The 20,756-nt window shown below is 43.3% G+C and overlaps 1 long non-coding RNA gene across 1 annotated transcript; it reads left to right on the forward strand.

Moving 5' to 3' along the window:
* The first annotated feature begins 374 nt into the window (after positions 1 to 374).
* Positions 375 to 17,601, forward strand: LOC148148258 (uncharacterized). Its single transcript, XR_015759008.1, has 3 exons — positions 375 to 493; positions 11,261 to 11,339; positions 15,198 to 17,601. It is a non-coding gene; the product is annotated as an uncharacterized LOC148148258 (long non-coding RNA).
* Positions 17,602 to 20,756: the final 3,155 nt, after the last annotated feature.

The raw sequence follows: 20,756 nt of genomic DNA on the forward strand, positions 1-20,756 counted from the left end.
GAACAGCCCATTGAGCACAGAGTCCTGCATCACAAAGCTGCTACACTAGTGATATACTTCATCTGTCCATCACAGTTAAATGCGACTGAATCCTTTCGGAAGCAGGTTAATTGTAACCCATATTAATGTAAGGCTGGATTCCTATGTGAATCGTACAAGAGAAGGACCCTCTGCAAAAGACACGTGCGCTCCAAGTCGCTTTTTTTACAACTATAGTGGTCTCTTTCACAGATACCAGCCTTTTCTATGCAGGTAAAGGCTGAGTTCAACTTCTGGCAGATGTACTCACATTGTCCAGTCCAGCCACACAACCTGTGCACAATCCAAGCTCTTTTCTGTGGGTCACCGCTGCAGCAACGTGGTGTTACATTTATCAGGGTTCAATGTCAGCCAGAAGAGAAGAACAGGTTTCCCAACACTAGTACAAGCATCTGGAGAACAGCTGAACAGAGGAAATCCCTCAACAGAGGAAGTAAACTAACCATCCACCGCAGTAAGTAAATGTACATTTAATGTTATGTGGGATTGAGTCACTGAGATCAGGAAATTGCTGCTCTGTCATGACTTAACACAGTTAAAGCTTTGGCCAAGGTGCAGAAACATCATCAGCCATAATGATCGGAGTGTTAGGCTGGTGGTGGAGCTCTTGCTTTGCCAGACTATCTGTCCCAAGACCTAGTTGACCATCCGGTGCTGTCAAGGAGGTAGCCATGTCCTGTGCAAGTGTCTGTCAAAGTCATGTAAATGCAAACTACTGCGGATCTTGGACATCTGAAACAAACACAGGGAATGCTGGATCTAGCAGTGTCCAAGGGGGTGTTAACGTTACATATCTGTGCTGTCCACATCAGTTTGTTATATCATGTTCAGCCAAGACAGACTATAGATGGCTGCAGTTGTTCTCTTTTAGAGTAAACTACGTTGAGGAGCAATTTAGTAGAGGCCAAGATTATGAGGGACTTTGTTGGGATGAATGAGGAGATACTGTGTTCAGCATCAGGAGGCGTCACTAACCAGAGGACAAGATTGAATTTAATTGTGAAAATAATAGAAGCAGCAGACGAGAGTTTTCATATGATCTACAATTAGATGTAGGAGAACTTTCAAAAGGGGAGTAAATATATACTTGAAAAAGATAATATTTTGCAGGGTTAGTGGAGAAAAAGTGAGTGAGTGGAACTAATTGAATAGCTCTTTCAGCAGGCAGTACACACATGATGGGCCAAACGGCCTCCTCCTATGGGGTATGATTGTATAATTGAGCAGTTGGCACCTCCAGGAGATAGCTGGAGAAATGAACAAACAAAAAAAAGCTCTGCATAAGCACCATTTTAATGATACTTTCCCCCCTCATAAAATGTACTTAGTTTGCCACAAATAACATAAATTATGCAATTCTCCAAAATCCCCAAGTCATTTGTTCTGGCGTCAGCATGCATTGCCAGTTCTGTTTTTTTTTTAAACTTACTCATATCAGGAGGCTGAGCTAGCTTATATCAATTCTCAAGTGACATGATTATAACTGTGCTGCACATTTCTGTAACTTGTAACCTCAGCCATTTGATGCACCAGAAATAGCAATACTTCAAACAGTCAACCTTTCAAAACAGGATGTGTACAGTGACAAAATTTGATCGCCAAATTTGCCTCTGCTAGGTGTTCAGAATGTTTGCCAATGGGAAGCTAAGATATTATCAGGTCTTTTGAAAAGAAAGCTCCACAGGTTGCCTTCAAAGTGTAGAGATTTCTTATTGTACCTTTCAGACCACAGAGAGCAGATATTAGTAAAGCAGTCACTTCTTTCCAATAAAAACCAGAAGATCTGCGGATGCTGGAAATCAGAAACAAAAAACAGAAATTTCTGGAAAAGCTCAGCAGGTCTGGCAGCATCTGTGGAGAGAAATCAGAGTTCACATTTTGGGTCGAGTGACCCTTCTCCAGAACTTCTTTCCATCTCTACTTGAGGGAAATTAGAAAATAAAATTTTCATGTCATGTCCTGCAAGTGATAAAGAGAATTCAACATCACAGGCAGTTCCTTGTGTTACACGACATGCTGAGGAGATTGGTCATCGCCTCGATGGGGAACCATCTGTCTAGCTGTACTTCAGTGCTTCAAAAGAGTGTTTCCTGTCATTCAATTCTAATGAAATTTACCTCCATCAATAACTTCATCTCTGTCCCCACCCTTGCCTCAGAACTTTTGCCTCTGAGATCCTTGTCCTAACAAATCCCTTCAGACTCAGCTGCTCTAATGCTCTTCTGGCTGGTCTTTCAACTTCCATCGTCTGCCAACTTGATTGGAGTCAAATCTCTGCTGCCCAGTTCCTGACGCACGTCCTGATCAATCTTCCCTCCTGTGCTCACTGATCCTACATTGCTTCCTGTTTCGCTGGCACCCTCTTATTAAAGTCTCTCTTCAAGTACACCCAGCCTTTCTACTTCTGCAGTGTTATCCACCCTGACAGTCCCTGGGATGCCACTGCACCTATATTGCTGGCCTCTTGCACCTTTCCTACTTTCCCCTCCACTCTGCTACAATTCCGGATTCCTCATGAGTGGGGACAGGAATCACGCCCTGGAATTTGGCCCAGATCCCCTCTACCCTGAGAACTGCAGGCTCTCTTGTACTCTGGGTCCCTGTTAATAAGGCCGTGATGTTCATCAACCCTCCCTGTCATCAACCTTGGCTTCAGCTGACTATGTAGTAAGCTTTGGACATTTACACACACTTCACTCCATTTTCCCATCTGCCTTATCTCTTTCTGCTTCATGAGGATTCCACTCTCACCAACCATTGGGACCCCTTGTCTTCATAACTCCTTATGTGGTTTGGTATCTTAATTTTTGTCTGATTGCACTGCTCAGAGGATATTTAGTGAAGTTAAGTGCAGGTTGTTGTTTTAACCACAATGGTTCTATAGGGTCCATTCGTAGACAGATGACTGTGGGTCACAGAAAAGTATATCTTCTTTTAATATGACAAGAAATAAATGTGAATTAGACAGGCAGGAGGAAAACTGATTCCTCAGAGGATGTCAAGTTCAACTGATTGAAATGGAATTGGTGTCACGGTTCCACTGTTGTAATATTTTAATAGTTTTCCATCAAACACATTTCAGCAATTTAGCTGGAATGAGTTCAGTCTTTTCCTTAAAATGTATATCTCCCAACACTATTGAAAGGAAGAAGAATTCAACACTGCAGAAAGAAACTGGTTAGCCCATCAATGCCTGTGCCAGCCCTTTGAGAGATTAGATTAGATTCCCTACAGTGTGGAAACAGGCCACTTAGTCCAACAAGTCCACACTGACCCTCTGAAGAATAATCCACCCAGATGCCTTTCCCTCTGAATAATGCAGCTAACACTATGGGCAATTTAGCATGGCCAATCCACCTGACCTGCACATCTTTGGACTGTGGGAGGAAACCAGAGCAAACCCACGCCGTCACGGGGAGAGTCTGCAAACTCTACACAGACACGCAAGGCTGGAATCGAATCCATCTTCCTGGCGCTGTGAGGCTAGCAGTGCTAACCACTGACCAACCGTGCAGCCAAGATTTCGCTAATGAATCCTTCTTTCCCTGTACCCCTGGAAAATATTATCTCTCCCACTTCCACCTTCAATTCGCTTATGAAAGTTCTATCATCGTCTCAGGTAGTTTCTTCCAGAACGAAACAACTTGCTGCTTATAACTTGTTCTCCTCATCTCCTCTCTGGTTCCTTTGCCAGTTAACTTAAATCTGTGGCATCTGTTGTCACCCCTCTCGTACTGGACAACTTGTGTTTCAGCCTAAATGCTAAAAGGCTCTTTGCAAACTATTCAAGTGGTATGGAAAGATAACAGCATTTTTTGATGTTAAGCTTCCACAGCAAAATTGATACTATTGTCCTCTGAAATGTATTGAAGAGTGAATCCAGATATGCTAAAGACAATTCCAACCAACCAGCATGGAGTGAGTAATATCCATGACAGGAAAATGTAAGTGGAAAACATTGTATGGCAAGAGACTATGAGCTTGGGGAAACCTTCACCAGCACTTCCCCAAACAGCCTCCGATTCCATAAATAAACAGGAAGTCACCTGTCCATCTTCCTTCCTACCTATCCGCTCCACCCTCCTCTCTGACCTATCACCATCACTCCCACCTCCATCCACCTCTTGCACTCTCAGCTATCTTCCCCCTCCCATTTATCTCTCAGCCCCCGGCTCACATTACTCATTCCTGATGAAGACCTTATGCCAGAAACGTTGATTCTCCTGCTTCCCGGATGCTACCTGACCTGCTGTGCTTTTCCAGCACCACACTCTCGACTCTGATCTCCAGCATCTATAGTCCTCATTTTCTCCTAGTCAGTCGCAAATCTGATTATGCATCATCTCAGTGATAGATAAATCAGAGGTCATGGGTTAAACTTTAACTACACAAATCCCAGCAAAGAAATCAGGGATGACATCACAATGTTTTACCAAGGGAGCTTGGTAAAGAATGTGGCCATTTTGACTCTTATACCTCTTCTGCCATTCAAGGAGATCATCTGTCATTTCACTCTGCACCTCTGCCTTTGACCATCATTCCTCTAATACCTTCAGCTAGAAAACGTTTCTGAATTAACAATTAATCGAGCATCAATCATAGAAGAAAATTCCAATCTTCTAATAACCTTTTTGTGAAGAATCATTTCTTAATTTCACCTTTAATACTTAATTTCCTTTCTCAGAGTTGGCTTTAAATTTTTAGATTATTTCCCTAATTCCTGGACTCTTAAACCCAGCAGAAATAGTTTGTCTCACTCACACTATCCAATCACTTTTCTTTATTATTTTGAAAACTTTGATCAAATCATCCTTGGGCCTTCTGAACTGCAGGAATTGTAACCATATATTTTTAACCTCCCTTCATTGATTAATACTTCAAATTAAGGGATTATTAAATCATTATAAGGATAATATGTCTTGTTTTCAGACCCAGAACTGCTCACTCTACTTCAGATATGGTCTAACCAGGTCTTTGAGCAGATGAGGCATGAGTTGTAGACCCTTGTTTCCAGTCGTTAAGATATAAAGGTCCACATTCCATAAGTATTTTTAAAAATATATTCTTTATGTGTTCAAGAGCACCCAGTTATATAAATCTTCAAAGGCAGGGTATGATGGGCCTGATCCCACACAATTTTGTTTTATCAGACAACTTGGAAATTTTGCATTTAATTCCAGTGTAAATGGTAAAATTTGAATTCGACAAACATCTACAATTAAAAGCTAGTCTAACAATGACAACTGTTAATTATTATAAAAGACCATCTGGTTCAATATGTCCTTTAGGGAAGGAAATCTCCCTCTTGGGTCAGTAATAATGTGACTCCAAACTCACAGCAAAGTGATTGACTCTTAATTGCCCTCTAATTAAGTAGGGATGGGCAATAAATGCTGACCTGGTCACTGACACATCTCGTGTACTAATTTTTAAAATCCCTCCTTGTAACATTGAACCTATGGTCACAAAGTCTAGGTGGATACTTTCACTACTGTTGGAGTCTAATTTATTCTTTGAATGAGAGTGTGGCTGTCTAGGCCAGCATTTATTGCCCAAAGTGGTGTCACTGGCTGGGCTAGCCCATCCCTAAATGCCCTGAGGGCAATTAAGAGTCAAATCCATTGCTTTGGGTCTTCAGTCACACACAGACCAGATAAAGATGGGAGTTTCCTTCCCTAAAGGACATTAGTGAGCCAGGTGGGCTTTTCCAACAATTGACAATAATCATGATTAGACTCCTAATTCCAGTTTTTTTAAGAAATTGAATTAAAATTCCACCATTGGCCGTGGTGGGATTTAAACCCAGGTCATTGGATTAACAATCCAGTGACAATACAACTAGGCCAACAGGTCCCCTTAGTGCAGGAAGCATTACCTTCAACAAGATATTGGATAAGTTGATTGGATAAATACACATTGATGACGTATAATGTGGATGAATGTGAGATTATCTACTTTGGTAGCAAAGCAGGATGGTGGATTATTATCTGAATGGGAACAAATTGGGAAAGGAGGAGGTGCAACGAGACCTATGTGTCCTCATATATCATGTTGGGAGTAAGCACCTAGGTGCAGCGGGCAGTGAAGATGGCAAGTGGTATGTTGGCCTTCATAGCAAGAAGATTTGAGTACAGGAGCAGAGGTGTCTTGCTTCAATTGTGCAGAGTCTTGGTGAGACCACACCTGGAGTATTACGTGCAGGTATTTTCCTGAGGAAGGATATTCAGGCTATGGAGGGAGTGCAACAAAAATTTACCAGACTGATTCCTGGGACATATAAAAAGAGACGGGATTGGTTAGGACTATATTCACTGGAGATTAAAAGTCTAAGGGGGATCTCATAGAAATCTATAATATTCTAACGGGCCAGGACACAGTAAATGCGGGAAGGATGCTTCCAATGACAAGGGAGTCCAGGACCAAGGGTCACAATCTAAGAATTTGGGCAAGCCATTTAATACTGAGATGAGGAGAGATTTCTTCACCCAGTGAGTGGTGAACCTGTGGAATTCTCTGCCATAGAAAGTGGTAGAGGCCAAAATATTCAATGTTTTCAAGAAAGAGTTTGAGGTAGTTCTTAGAGCTCAAGAGATCAAAGGGTATGGGGCAAGAGTAGGTGCAGGCGACTGAGTTGAATTATCTGCCATGATCGTATTGAATGGCTGAGGAGGCTCAAAGGGCTGAATAGTCTACTCGTACTTTCTGTACTTCTATATTATCTGAAGCCTCGTCTGCCCTCTCACGGGGAGGTCAAAGATTCTACTGTTTCAAAGGAGCACAAGCGTGTTCTGCAAATCTTGCATTGGCAATGCTTGCCCTTAACCACAGACTATCCAGTCAATTATCATACAGCTCTTTGTGGAATTGATCTATGCCTGAAATCTGTTGCCACGTTTCCTCCATCGCACCAGCAATCGCCATTTGGAGGAAATAGGAAACTTTCTGTGCTTTAGGACATTCCGATGTCTCATAAGACATTGTTCAGATGAGCACTGGTTCTCGGTCGAGATAAGAAGGAGTGGGTACTACACGACCGTTGTACCCAGAAATAGAAATGAGAAGTTGATGGGGCAGGAATCAAATCAAAACTGAGACATTTTTTAGCTGAATCGGCCTCATGCGGCCGAGAGCACTGAGGACTGTGGGAGGGGGAAGTTTGAAATGAATGGGTGTGAGTACCTTTGAGGAGGCAGAATTCCTCTTTCAGTTTCATGAGTCACCCACCTTGCCCTCCGCCCACCTCTAGCACACTTCCACAGTTTCCATTTTGAGCAGAATCTTTTGTGGCAGTCCCGAAGGGAAACTGTCACTGTTTCCGATCTCAGCAAGCTCCCATGCCATTGGCCAGTCACACATGGATCTAACGAGTATGAGGAGATAGGCCTGACTTGCTCAGTCAGTAGGACACGTGTCTCTTAATCTCAAGGCTGTGGGTTTGAGAGGTCATGTTGGGAAAATGCATCGGGAAAAGAGGGTGACACAGTGACTCAGTGGTTGGCACTGCTGCCTCACAGCGCCAGGTGCCTGGGTTAGATTTCAACCACGGGCAACTGTCTGTGTGGAGTTTGCACATTCTCCCCGTGTCTGCCTTGGTTTTCTTCAGGTGCTCCACTTTCCTCCCACAATCCAAAGATGTGCAGGTTTGACGAAATCGCTGTGCTAAAATTGCCCGTAATGTTCAGGGTTATGTAGCTTAGGTGCTTTGGTCGGGGGTAAATGTAATAGTAGGGTAGGAGATTGGGTCTGGATGAGTTACTCTTCAGAGTGTTGATGTGGACTTGTTGGTTCAAATAGCCTGTTTCTACATTGCATGGATTCTATTCTCTACTCTCTATGTTCATTTTGGCCACTAGCTGTGGCTGAGCGGGTAAGGGGATGGATGCGAAATTCATTTTGATTTCTCTGCGCAGGTAATAATCCTATTGTTTGAAACTGAGCAGCAGCATTGCTGAGGACTGCTGTGGTGTTGGGCTAGTCACAGAATTCACAGGATCACAGAGTTGTTACAGTGCAGAAGGAGGATTCATTTAGAATTGGAGTGCAGAATTATGTTGGAAGTGTGTCAAAGATGTGCCATTCAGGGCTAAGGCTACTGTGTGGAGGTAGGGTGTGTGTGGCTGCTGCCTGTGGAATGTGTCACGTGACATTGGGGTGAATGGTGTCCAATACAGAGGGCCAGGAGAGCAAGCATTGAGCTGCACATAATCAGGTACCCACATCTCCGAATCTACCTCCAGTGCAGTGGGTTGGAGAAGGACAGCCTACACATTAGTGAAGTAAAATTAGCTAGCTGTAAGGTGAAAATGAGAGCTAATCCCTACTTCTAGGCCTCTCGCTGTTCATTAGCAAAAATCTCACCTCAACATCCAAGACTTGGTTGGCGAATGTAACCTATTGGTCTCGACGTTGAGAAGAGCCCTGCCCTACATTGTGCCTGAGTTTTGGCTGTAGGCCAGAGCTTGAGAAGATTCCCCCTAAAATGTTTCACTCGAGTCTGTGATGTCAGCTGGCAGTGATGCTCAGACAGAAAGTGCTGAAGAAACTTGGCAGATCTGGCAGCATCTGCGAAGAGAGAAATCGAGTTAATATTTTGAGTCCAGTATGGCACTCTTAACAGCTGCACTCAAAACCTGCAAATGAGTAATAAAGATTATTTGGTGTCAACTTTGGCATCCTGACATACGTGCTGTAATATTAGTGAAGACCAGCAAGCCTGATGTTGCGGTTATCCTGTAATACAAAAGGACCCCCAGTAATGATGTTCAATGTGACTTTTTTACACAGAAGAAGTTTTTGAGCGATGAATAAATCATATTTTGGATGATTCTAGAAATGTGTATGGCTTATCCCTAAAGTCCACTGATAAAAGTGCTCCCGCAATACTGTTAGATACGGGGTTGAGGAGGTTGGTACAACAAGGAGAAAGTGAACATGTTTCCAAGTTGAAATGGTGTGTAACTAGAAGGAGAATTTGGAAGGGGAGGTGCCCAAATGCACCTGCTCCCTTTGCGTTACTTGATGGAGCAGGTTTGGAGGTCAGAGATGATGGTAAAAGAGGGTTGGTGCATTTGTATCATGCATTCGATGTAACAAAGTGCTTCATGGGGGAGTCAGTGTCGGCCAACACAGTAATAAAAGCAAAACACTGCAGATGCTGTAAATCTGAAGCAAACTGAGCAAATGCTAAAGATACTCAGCATTGAAGAAGAGCGAAACTGTGCTTGAAATGTTAACTCTTTCTCTTTCCACTGATGTTGCCAGACCTGCTGAGTTTCCCCAGTATTCTCTGTTCTGAAGAAGGGTCACCACACTCGAAATGTCAACTTTGATTTCTCTTCATAGGTGCTGACAGACCTGCTGAGCTTTTCCAGCAAATTCTGCTTTTGTTCTCTGTGTTTGCTTCAGTCCACACAGAGATTAGAGATTTAAAAAGGATGGCAAAAGGTTCTGGTGTTATAAAAGAAAGAATCGAACAACGGTGGTTGCTGAGAAATTGATACGAACAAAAATAGAAATTGCTGGAGAAACTCAGTAGGTCTAGCAGCATTTGTGGCTAGAAAACACTTTCAGTGTTTCAAGTCCGGTGACCCTTCTTCAGAACAGATGGAAAGAGTGGGATAATGCCCATTACACGGTATAGCAAGAGGGAAGAAATCAATTCTGAAACATCACCTTTTGATGCTCTTACAACCGAATATTACCTCAACAATTGTGTTTTTATTTCATATTTTGCATTGGAAGACATGCTCACGTGCTTCACACGGACATTGCACGTTCTCCCTCAGTCTGCGTGGGTTTCTGTCGTGTGCTCCGGTTTCCTCCCGCAGTCCAAAGATGTGCAGGTTAGGGTGAACTGGCCATGGGAAATTGCCTACAGTGTCCAGAGATGTGGGAGACTTGGTGGGTTAGCCAAGGTAAATGTGAGGTTTCAGGGACAGAGTGGGGCACTGGGTCTGGAAGGGATAGTTTTTGGAAAGTCCATGTGCACCGGACAGGCTGGATGGTCTCCTTCCATACTGCAGGGATTCTGTGATCCTATGACATTGTAAAACAAAATTTGACACTAAGGAGGTGTTAGGTCAGATTACTAAAGATTTATTCAAAGAGGCACTACAAATTTTAATTAATGTCTTAAAGGAGGAAAGAGAGACGATGGGACATTTCGGGAGAGAGTTACTGAGCTGAGAGCAGTGATATATTTACTAGGAAAACCCTAGCTGCCAGTGCTCTCCCAGCTCTTTCTTGTCGCCCACTCACTGACTGTCCTACTCAGTATTTCCATTCCACTTGCTTCCTAATTATCACCTCCCTCCCTACCTCTCTGCTGCTCACCATCTCCCTCTTGTTGCCTGACCCTCTCACTTGTTAATTCCCTCCAAAAACCTCCCACCTGCAGACCCTCCCAATCAATCTTCGTCCATGCACCTCCTACAGCCCACAGCAAGGGGTTGGGAGAAGGAAGTGGCAAGTGAGAGAGAGGGTCATCAAGTAGGAAGATTGGGGAGAGAATTGCCGAGAGGGAGGGGGGAGGTGAATGGAAGATTGGCAAGGAGGAGAGGCAGAGAGTAGAAACAACTGGGAGATGCGGTGAGTGGGTGGAGAGGCAAGCAGGGGATAAGTTGATAGAGTTGGTAAATTATTAAGTCATTAAGTATATTGGCCAAGTCTCTCATGGCTTAGAGATGGAAATGTGTTGCTGGAAAAGCGCAGCAGGTCAGGCAGCATCTAGGGAACAGGAGAATCAACGTTTCGGGCATTAGCTCTTCTTCAGGAAACCATTCCTGAAGAAGGGCTAATGCCCGAAACGTCGATTCTCCTGTTCCCTAGATGCTGCCTGACCTGCTGCGCTTTTCCAGCAACACATTTCCATCTCTGATCTCCAGCATCTGCAGACCTCACTTTCTTCTCATGGCTTAGAGCCAGTGATCCTATTTCTTGATGGTCCGAAGGGCCTGTTCTTGTGCTTTACTGATCTTTATTGTAGCTGGGGCCTGGGTTGAAATTCTATTTGTTTCAGATGTGTCCATACATATCTAGAAAGTTTGATTAGAAATTTCACATTGGTAACTACGTTTGGAGTACAAGTGTGTTTATCTTCTCCAGTAAATTCTGGTGCTTCTATCGTAGTCATTGTGAATTAAAAACTAAATTATAACGAACCTAGAATTAACTTTTACATTCTATTTGCAGCCCAGTTAAAATCTTCCAATCTCCTAATTAGGAGCCCCGGAGTTAAAGGCACAGCAACCGATTCCAGGGAAGAAAGAATGAGGTGGATGTTCAAGATACCAGAAGTGAAGGTATGTAGACATCTCAAGAGCAGTGTACAGCTGGAGAAGGTGAGAGAGATAGGGAAAGGCTTGGAAAACAGCAGCGACAGGTTTAAAATAGCTATTGGTGATTTTAAATATTGACAAATGTTCATCTGTTTTGTGATGGATTTTAAGCCACTATTATTATTTTTATAAGTTTGCCATTTTTAGTTTGTCTGTAAATAGCGTCACCACCCCCCCCCCCCCCAATCCTTGAAATGACAACCACTGAGTAATTGCAGGAAGAAACTGCATTGTGTTCACTAACAACACTAGTTACTGCAAAAATAAATGATTCCCGAGGCAGATCCAACCTCCTCCTGTCTCAGTCACTGTGCACAGTGGACACAAAATTCTGGTTAAGGCAAGGGCAGAAAATGCCAAAAGCCTGCATTTATTTTGCAAACTTAAGGCGAAAAGATACAGTATTGCAGTAAGATTGTGCAACTGACAGAAGTCTAAGCTTCCTCTTTCGCTTTCATTAATAGCCTGCCCTGGTCTGGTCTCCCCCCTTGTGTCTTTCACATGTTGTGTAACTGGACTGATTACTATTTCGTGAGAAGCTGACAGAGCTTGAATTACAGTTTTCACAACCATGTGGCTCGCATACTGAAGGTAGATAATGCAGTGGCACATCCTGCAGTGCAATCTCTGTGGATGTGACAAAACAGCTTGTCATGGCCATCGCTGGTGAGTTTTCAAAAATAGGCTTTGTTGATTTTGGGGGAATTGGTGATCGCATAAGCACTGGACCATTTGTAGGCAATTTTCAGATAGATTTTTGAGATTGTAAAGAAGCAGCCATTTAGATATGATGTCTCAGTTAATTAGACTAAGAAGGTATATATAAAGGTGACAACTGAGGATGGATCATTGCTGCCAAAGGACAAACAGGCTGATGGTACAGAATGTTTTTTCTCATTCATTCACAGGATGTCAGTGTTGTAGAATCATGGAGATATACAGTATAGAAACAGACCCTTCGGTCCAACTCATCCATGCCGACCAGATATCCTAACCCATCTAGTCCCATTTGCCATCATTCAGCCCATATCGCTCTAAATCCTTCCTATTCATATACCCCTCCAAATGCCTTTTAAATGTTGTAATTGTACCAGCCTCCACCACTTCCTCTCAAAGCTCATTCCAAACACGCACCACCCTCTGTGCGAAAAATTTGCCCTTTTGGCCCCTTTTAAATATTTCACCTCTCACCTTAAATTTACACCCTCTAGTTCTGGACTCCCCCACCTCAGGGAAAAGACCTTGTCTTTTCACCCTATCCATGCCCCTCATGATTTTATAAATCTCTACAACGTCAGCACTGGCTAGGCCAACATTTATTGTACAATCCTATTGCCCTGCTAAAATGCCAGGGGAAGGTAGTTGTGCAGAGGAAATGTTATTGGACTAACTATCAAGAGGTTCACACGTGTGCTCTGGAAATATGGGCTACTGGTGGAATTTAAGTTCAAAGAATAAACCTGCCCTGTCTGAGGTGACGACCTTAGTTGTGATGTCAAATGAAGGATTCGTCTGTCCTCTGGGGTCAAGGTCAAAAATGGGCAAAAGTGAGGACTGCAGATGCTGGAAACCAGAGTTTAGATCAGAGTGGTGCTGGAAAAGCACAGCAGGTCAGGCAGCATCCGAGGTGCAGGAAAATCGACGTTTCGGGCAAAAGCCCTTCATCAGGAATGGAGGTCAAAAATCCCTTGTTTTGAAGAGAAAGATGCATTCACCATGAACACGGCCAATTCTTCAACCTGAATCCCTAAAATAGATCATTAGCTGCGTAGCACCTGGGGCATCCTTATATCATTAAAGATGCCATATAAATGTGAGCCTTTAAATATATATGAAGCAAGAGAGAGACCAAATCTAATATAGACCACTTATGGAACAATGCTGGGAAAATTATAATGGGGAACCAGGTACAGCAGAGGAGTTGATAAAATACTTCATCAATCTTCACAATAGAAGACACCAGCAGCTTTCCAAAAATACCAAGTGATCAATGGGCAAAAGGAGAAGAAGAAACAAAAATAATAACTATTACTAAAGAAAAAGTGTGAGAGAAACTGATATGACTAAAGGTTAATATGTATGCTGAACCTGATGGGATACACCCCATAATATGTAAAGAAGCAGCTACGGAGATAATGAATATTAGTAAGAGCTCCCTTTTTATACTGCCTTCCATTTGAAATAAGGGCCAACATTCTGTATAGCTTTCCTATTGCAAGCTGAACTTAAATGTTAGGTTTTTGTGATCTATGCACAAGAATTTCCAACACGAGGTAATCTCCAAGCAGAGGGCTTAATCTCAAAATAAAGGGGTCACTTAATTTTGTCAGTGATGAGGAGAAATTTCTTCTCTTCGAGGGCGGCACGGTGGCACAGTGGTTAGCACTGCTGCCTCACAGCACCGGAGACCCGGGTTCAATTCCTGCCTCAGGCGACTGACTGTGTGGAGTTTGCACGTTCTCCCCATGTCTGCGTGGTTTCCTCCGGGTGCTCCGGTTTCCTCCCGTAGTCCAAAGATGTGCAGGTCAGGTGAATTGGCCATGCTAAATTGCCCATAGTGTTAGGTAAGGGGTAAATGTAGGGGTATGGGTGGGTTGCGCTTCGGCGGGTCGGTGTGGACTTGTTGGGCCGAAGGGCCTGTTTCCACACTGTAAGGTAATCTAATCTAAGTGTTCTCTCCAGTGTGCAGGTCTGGCAGTGAATGTGTGGAATTCTTTATTGCAGAGGGCTGACGAGGTTGGGTCTTTCAGTATATTCACTGCTTAGATAGACAGATTGTCCATTAGTAAAGGAATCAAGAATTATGGGTAAAAGGCTGGACAGTGGAATTGAAGATTGTCAGTTTAGTTATGATCTCATTGATTGACAGAATAACTGCGATGGGCTGAATGGCCTACTTTTGCTCCTACATCTTATGGTCATATGGCCCCTGTGGAGAGTGTGATGTAGAGGCACAAAAGTGAGCTCCGTAGCCTCAGTATCCACCATGAGACATTTATGATGTATAATGCCATGATTATGCAGACAGACCGCAGCAGCAGTCTCATGGCTCAGATGTGTCTATTGTTTGGTCTAACCTTTAGTTGAAATAGCCACAGTATTGTTTCACCAATCTCTGATGTGTGATTGATGCATTCGAGACCAGCATGGGAGGCTGATAATATCATGAGGGGCACAGTTAGGGTGATAATCCAAGGTCATTTCCCCAGGGGAGTCCAAACTTAGCGGCCATAGGTTTAAGGTGAGAGGGGAAAGATTTAAAAGGACCTAAGAGGCAACATTTTCATGCAGAGGGTGGTACGTGTATGGAATGAGCTGCCAGAGGAAGTGGCGGAGGGTGGCACGATTACAACATTTAAAAGGCCTCTGGGTGGGCCTATGAATAGGAAGATGTCAAATGAAGGATTCGTCTGTCCTCTGGGGTCAAGGTCAAAAATGAGCAAAAGTGAGGACTGCAGATGCTGGAAACCAGAGTTTAGATCAGAGCTTCCTGATGCAGGGCTTTTGCCCAAAACGTCGATTTTCCTGCTCCTCGGATGCTGCCTGTTGTGCTTTTCCAGCACCACACTTTCAACTCTAATCTCCAGCATTTGCAGTCCTCACCTTCGCCTATATGTGAGGGCTTAGAGGGAAATGGGCCAAGTGCTGGCAAATGGGACTAGGTTAATTTAGGATATCTGGTCAGCATGGACGAGTTGGACTGCAGGGTCTGTTTCCGTGCGATACATCTCTATGACTCTAAATAGAAGAATGCACCAACTATGTTGAGTTCTGAAGAAGGGTCACTGGTCCTGAAACATTAACTCTGATTCCTCTCCACAGATGCTGCCAGACCTTTTCCAGCAATTTGTGTTTTTGCAACATCTACGGAAGCTGAGATCAAAGAAGATAGCATTACCTTGTTTGTATCTCACAGCAAACATTAGACTTACCTTTAAGGGAAATACTCATTACATCATCACCTTATTGTGATCTATTGGTAGAAAGGCCTCAGTCTCCATCTTCCTAAGCTCTGTCCTCTTACAGCATGACATGCTGAAGGAAGCGTGCAACAGTACACCTGATTTGCTTAGCTTGATGCCAGACACACAAGTGCCTGTGATTGTAACACAATATTAACGGGCACCTCGGGGACCAGGAATGATCAAATATTCTGGATAATCGAGAGGTACACATATCATTAACCCTGACCAAGTGAAGCTTTGAGACATCAACATCCCTCAAAAAAAATTAACACAACTCCTAAAATCAATGTAAAACCACAAAGTAAGTAATAGAAATGTAATGCAAGGGTAAACACATCACTTTTCTACATTATTTATAGCAAAAATACTTGGACATCGCGATAGATTGCCATATTTGAAGTAGATAATTTTTGCCAGTGTATAAAGAGTGCTGGTTTATAAGATTCCAGTAGAAATAATGTTTCCTGTGTAAATATTTAGATACCAGGAGCTGAAGTAAAAGTTCATTGAATGGCTGAACACTACATGTCCCACATCCCATCCTTGTGTTGTGGAAGCTAACATAAGTATCAAAAAGTAATAGTGGCAGATTATCAATACACTGAGCCACATCACTCATGGAATCATTGTCCCATCACAGTCCATGTATCCAATCACTTTGTGTGCAGTCCATTGGAGCCCCATACAGAGAAGGTTGTGAGGGCTTATATACCTTGAGTCAGGAGCGATGCTGTCACAATGTCATTAGTAGCTGCTGAGACATTTCTCTACCATTAGACGATAAAACAATGAGACATAGGAGCAGAAATTAGGCCATTCGGCCCATTGAGTCTGCTCTGCCATTCAATCATGGCTGATAAGTTTTTTTTCAAACCCAATTTTCCTGCTTTCTCTCAGTAACCTTTGATTCCCTTGACAATCAAGAACTTATCTAGTTCTGTTTTAAATATACTCAATGACCTGGCTTCCACAGCCTCCTGTGGCAGTGAATTCCATAGATTCACCGCTCACTGGCTGAATAAGTTTCTCCTTATCTCTGTTATAAAGGGTCTTCCCTTTACTCTAAGGCTGCACCCTCAGGTCCTAGTCTCTCCTACCAATGGAAACATCTTCCCAACATCCACTCTGTCCAGGCTGTTCAGTATTCTGTAAGTTTCAATTAGACCCCTCCTCGGCCTTCTAAGCTTCATCGATTATAGTCCTGGAGTACTCAAACGTTACTGGGAGTTTTGTCACATGACCTCATTGGCAGTTAGAACACCCATCTGAATGCCTACATGTGACTCCCAGTCATAACTTCCTGGTTATGCTCAAGATGGGCCTGAAGTGGGGACTCCTGGCTGTCTTTGATGTGGTAGCCTTAGTGGAACTGGGGACTCCTGATTGTGTGGCGAGCATGGTTTCAGTATGGGACTCAGCGGTGGCATTGGCGAGGCGTGCCAAGCAGTGAACAGATGGCACCTAGACAGTGGCAACTCCTACATTGGAGGGTACAGCACAGGCAGCAGAAAGGCAGTGGAAGAACCTCTTTCCGTTATTTTGTTTGGCTCTTTCTGTTCTTAAACTATTTAAAATGGCGCCAGATTGTGGCAACATGTTGAAGCTTTTCCCTGTTTTTACCATATTGTTCACTGTAAGATGCAAGTGACAATAAATCATTCATTCAATCATCAATCTTCCTAATGCCTGACCTTCCATGACGGATTGAGAGGCAAATATCCTGATTGGACGTTAACTGACAGTCAAAAAGCTTTAACAGCGTTCTTCAATACTTCCAGAACAAAAATCTAGAAGGAAAATGAAAATGAATAGCTCACTTCTGTTTTGGTATTTGAACCCCACTCCTGATGAGTTTTCTTCAGAATTGCTCTCAGAAGTGCCCTGAGTGTAATCTCCAGGGTAACACTGAAGGGGTTGGCAAACCCAGGTGGAGTTTGAAGATTCTCGTAAGCCAAGCACTATTTATGACATTTAACCGTCGTATCCTTGTGGTTTTTGTTCCAATTCCTGAACAGCAGCACACCGTTATCAGCCATGTGCAGTCCCATCCTTAATTTGGGAGTCTCCTTCCCCCCGCCTCATCTTAAGATTCAGAAATGCTGCATTTCCTGCCTTCAGTGGAAGGACAGAGTTTCAGGAAACACGTTGTCGTACTAATGTTGATGTTCCCTGGCTGAGCCACAGTGAGCAACAACAAGAACTACGTCCATTGTCCTGAATGAAAATCTATGGTGCTGTATGATTCCCTGAGTCTGTGATCTTTAACTTCACCATAGTTATCAGTCATGACGAGATCTGAAACCATTTCTGCCTCCCTGATAGATCAATGAGCTCAGCCGAATAAAATGGAAAAGACCAGTCCGTATTGAGCCAACTGATCTCTGTTAGTAAGGATTTAAAGAAAACAAATTCAAAATGCACCAAAACATTTTACAACCACTGAAGCACTTCTGGGACATAATGACAATTGCAATGTGGGAGAAATGGCGGCCAATTTGGGTGCATTGCATGTGGTCATTTGGTGAGGTCACGCTGGCAACAATTTCTGAATTTACTCAACACCACCAGCTAGTGGCCAGACTGTGCAATTGCAATGTGACTAAACCTTGACAGATTAAATGAGAAATAATTGACACAGGAATTTATTATATTAAGATAAACTAAAAAAATTGAGAAGACAACAGAAGGATTTCTAAACATCAAGTGCATGATTTATATACTTTTCATAATAATGCACAGATGATTACTGATTGATCTGATCTTCCCTGCAAACATTACCATTTTGAAGCATGGATTCCAAGCTGTTGTTGTACTAAAAAAATAAAAAATTGCTGCCAGTCCACCAGCATCAGAGAAATGTTACAGGAACATTTCTGTGATCCAGCATTCTGGGTGGTAGGTGGCATTTAGTGTCGTAAAGCTTAATGCTGAAAGGTACAGCAGGTCAGGCAGCATCTGAGGAGCAAAAGAATCGATGTTTCAGGCCTATACCCTTCATCAGGAAAAAGCTTATACCCAAAACATCAATTCTCCTGCTCTTCGGATGCTGCTCGACCTGCCACACTTTTTGACTCTGATCTCCAGTCCTTACTTTCTCCTAGGTGACATTTAGATAGTTAATGTATCAGGAAGTCCCCAGGAATGCATTTTCCATCCTTTTCAACTCTTAACATAGGTTGTTCACCTCCTCTCTCCTCCTCTTTGCAAGTCCTGCTCACAATGGGAATTCCAATGATTGAACCATACCTTTTGTCTAACAACCTGTATCTTTATGCACATCAGGTCCTGTGCAAATATCCTCAATGCACTCATGAACAACCTTGACTTCAATTCTAGCAATGCCTCCAATTTAATATTCTGCTTCACATTATCAAATAGTTCGGAGCCTCTTCCTATCTCTGTATCTTTGATTTGACTTGATTTGACTTATTGTAAGCTTTCTTCTATCTCCAGCCCTACAACATTCCAAGAGCCATCTGTGCTTGTCCAATTCTGCCCTCTTGGTTATCCTGATTTCCATCACTATGGTTGGCCACAAAACTTTTAATATGTCTAACTGTGAATCTGCAGAGTTTCCTCCGTCATATTTTTTTCTCTTCTTTCCCTCTCTCCTCCACTATGATGTTTTATCAAAACTTACACTTTGACCGCCAGTCCTAAGAGCTCCCCATGTGGCTTGGGGACCGATTTTACTTGAAAACAAGCTTGAGAAATACTTTGGTTGAGATTAATTAAAATCAAAAGACTGTAGGCGCTGGAAATCTAAACGAAATTCAGAAAATATTAGAGAAATGTAGCAGGTCTGGCAGCACCTGCAGAGAGAGTAACAGAGTTAATATTAAAATTCAAAGACTCTTCTTTGGTATAGCTGAGTTGAAATGTTCCATTTTTCAGGTTAAGTGTGGGAGCAGGCATGTTAGCTGTTGACTATCTCATTGTCCTCGCCACCAAGAAACAGGTTGTCGTATCCTTGCAGGGTATCCCTCGCTGAACCACAACGTGCAGAAACGATTGACTTGTTAACAGCTAACTGGTGTGATTATGTGTGCGCATATAGGACTGACAGAGTGAGTGTGCATGTGTGTGTGAATGCATGTGATAGAGTGTGTGTGTATATGTGTGTAAGCTTGGTTAAGTGTGTGTGTGTAAGTGTGATGGTTATGTGTCTTTGAGATGGTGTGTGTGTGGGTGTAAGTGTGGGGGGGAATGTGTGCATATGAGAGAGATGTGTGTGTGTGTGTGTGTGTGTGTGTGTGTGTGTGTGTGTGTGTGTGTGTGTGTGTGTGTGTGTGTGTGTGTGTGTGTGTGTGTGTGTGTGTGTGTGTGTGTGTGTGTTGCAGTGGGGTCACCTATAGTGTGACATGAATCCAAGGTCCCGGTTGAGGCCATCCCATGGCAACCAAACTTTGCTATCAGCGTCTGCTCAGCCATTTCTCATTGTTGCTTGTCCCGATGTCTGCTTTGGAGGATGGTCACCCAAAGGTCCGAGGCCGAATGTCCCGGACCACTGAAGTGTTCCCTGACTGGGAGGGATCACTCCTGCCTGGTGATTGTTGTGTGGTGCCCATTGTAACATCTGCTCGGTCTCGCCAATGTACCATGCCTCAGGGCATCCTTGCCTGTAGTGTAAGAGATAGACAACATTGGCTGAGTCACATGAGTACTCACTACATACATGGTGGGAGGTGTCCCCATGTATAATGGTGTTACCCACGCCAATACCCTGACATTTCTTGCAGCAGCTGCCGTGACAGGGTTGTACAGTATTGTTGCCCTGAAGGCAAGGCAGTTTGCTGTGCACAATGATCTGTTTAAGGTTTAGTGGTTGTTTAAAGGTAGATTAGTGGAGGTGTGGGGAAGGTCTTGGTGAGGTGCTCATCCTCATTGATAATGTGTTGCAGGCCGCAAAGACCATGGTGTAATCGTTCAGCTCCCGGGAAGCACTGAACAGCGAAGGGTACCCTGTCTGTTGCAGCTCATGTCTGTCTCCTGAGGAGGTCATTACGGTTTCTCACTGTGGCACGTCGGAACTGGCAGTTGATGAGATGAGCATCGTACCCTGTTCTTATGAGGGCATCCTTGAGCACTTTCAAGTGTCCTTTACATTCCTCATCATCGGAACAAATCCTGTGTATGCGTAGGGCTTGTCCATAGGGGATGGCGTTTTAATATGTTTCGGTTGGAAGCTGGAGAAGTATAGCATCATGAGGTTATCTGTGGGTTTGTGGTACAGTGTGGTACTGAGGGGTCCATCTTTGATGGAGATGCATGTGTCCAAGAATGAGACACATACTAAAGATTAGACCATGGTGAGTTTTATGGTGGGATGAAACTCGTTGATATCACTTTGTAGTAGTTTCAGTGACTCCTCGCAATGGTTCCAGAGGTAAAAAAATTTCGTCAATATATCCGGTGT

The sequence above is a fragment of the Chiloscyllium plagiosum genome, unplaced genomic scaffold (genome assembly GCF_037043375.1).
Source record: "Chiloscyllium plagiosum isolate Xiang-an unplaced genomic scaffold, Cpla_swu_hap1 HiC_scaffold_13, whole genome shotgun sequence".
In the NCBI taxonomy this organism is placed as follows: Eukaryota; Metazoa; Chordata; class Chondrichthyes; order Orectolobiformes; family Hemiscylliidae; genus Chiloscyllium; species Chiloscyllium plagiosum.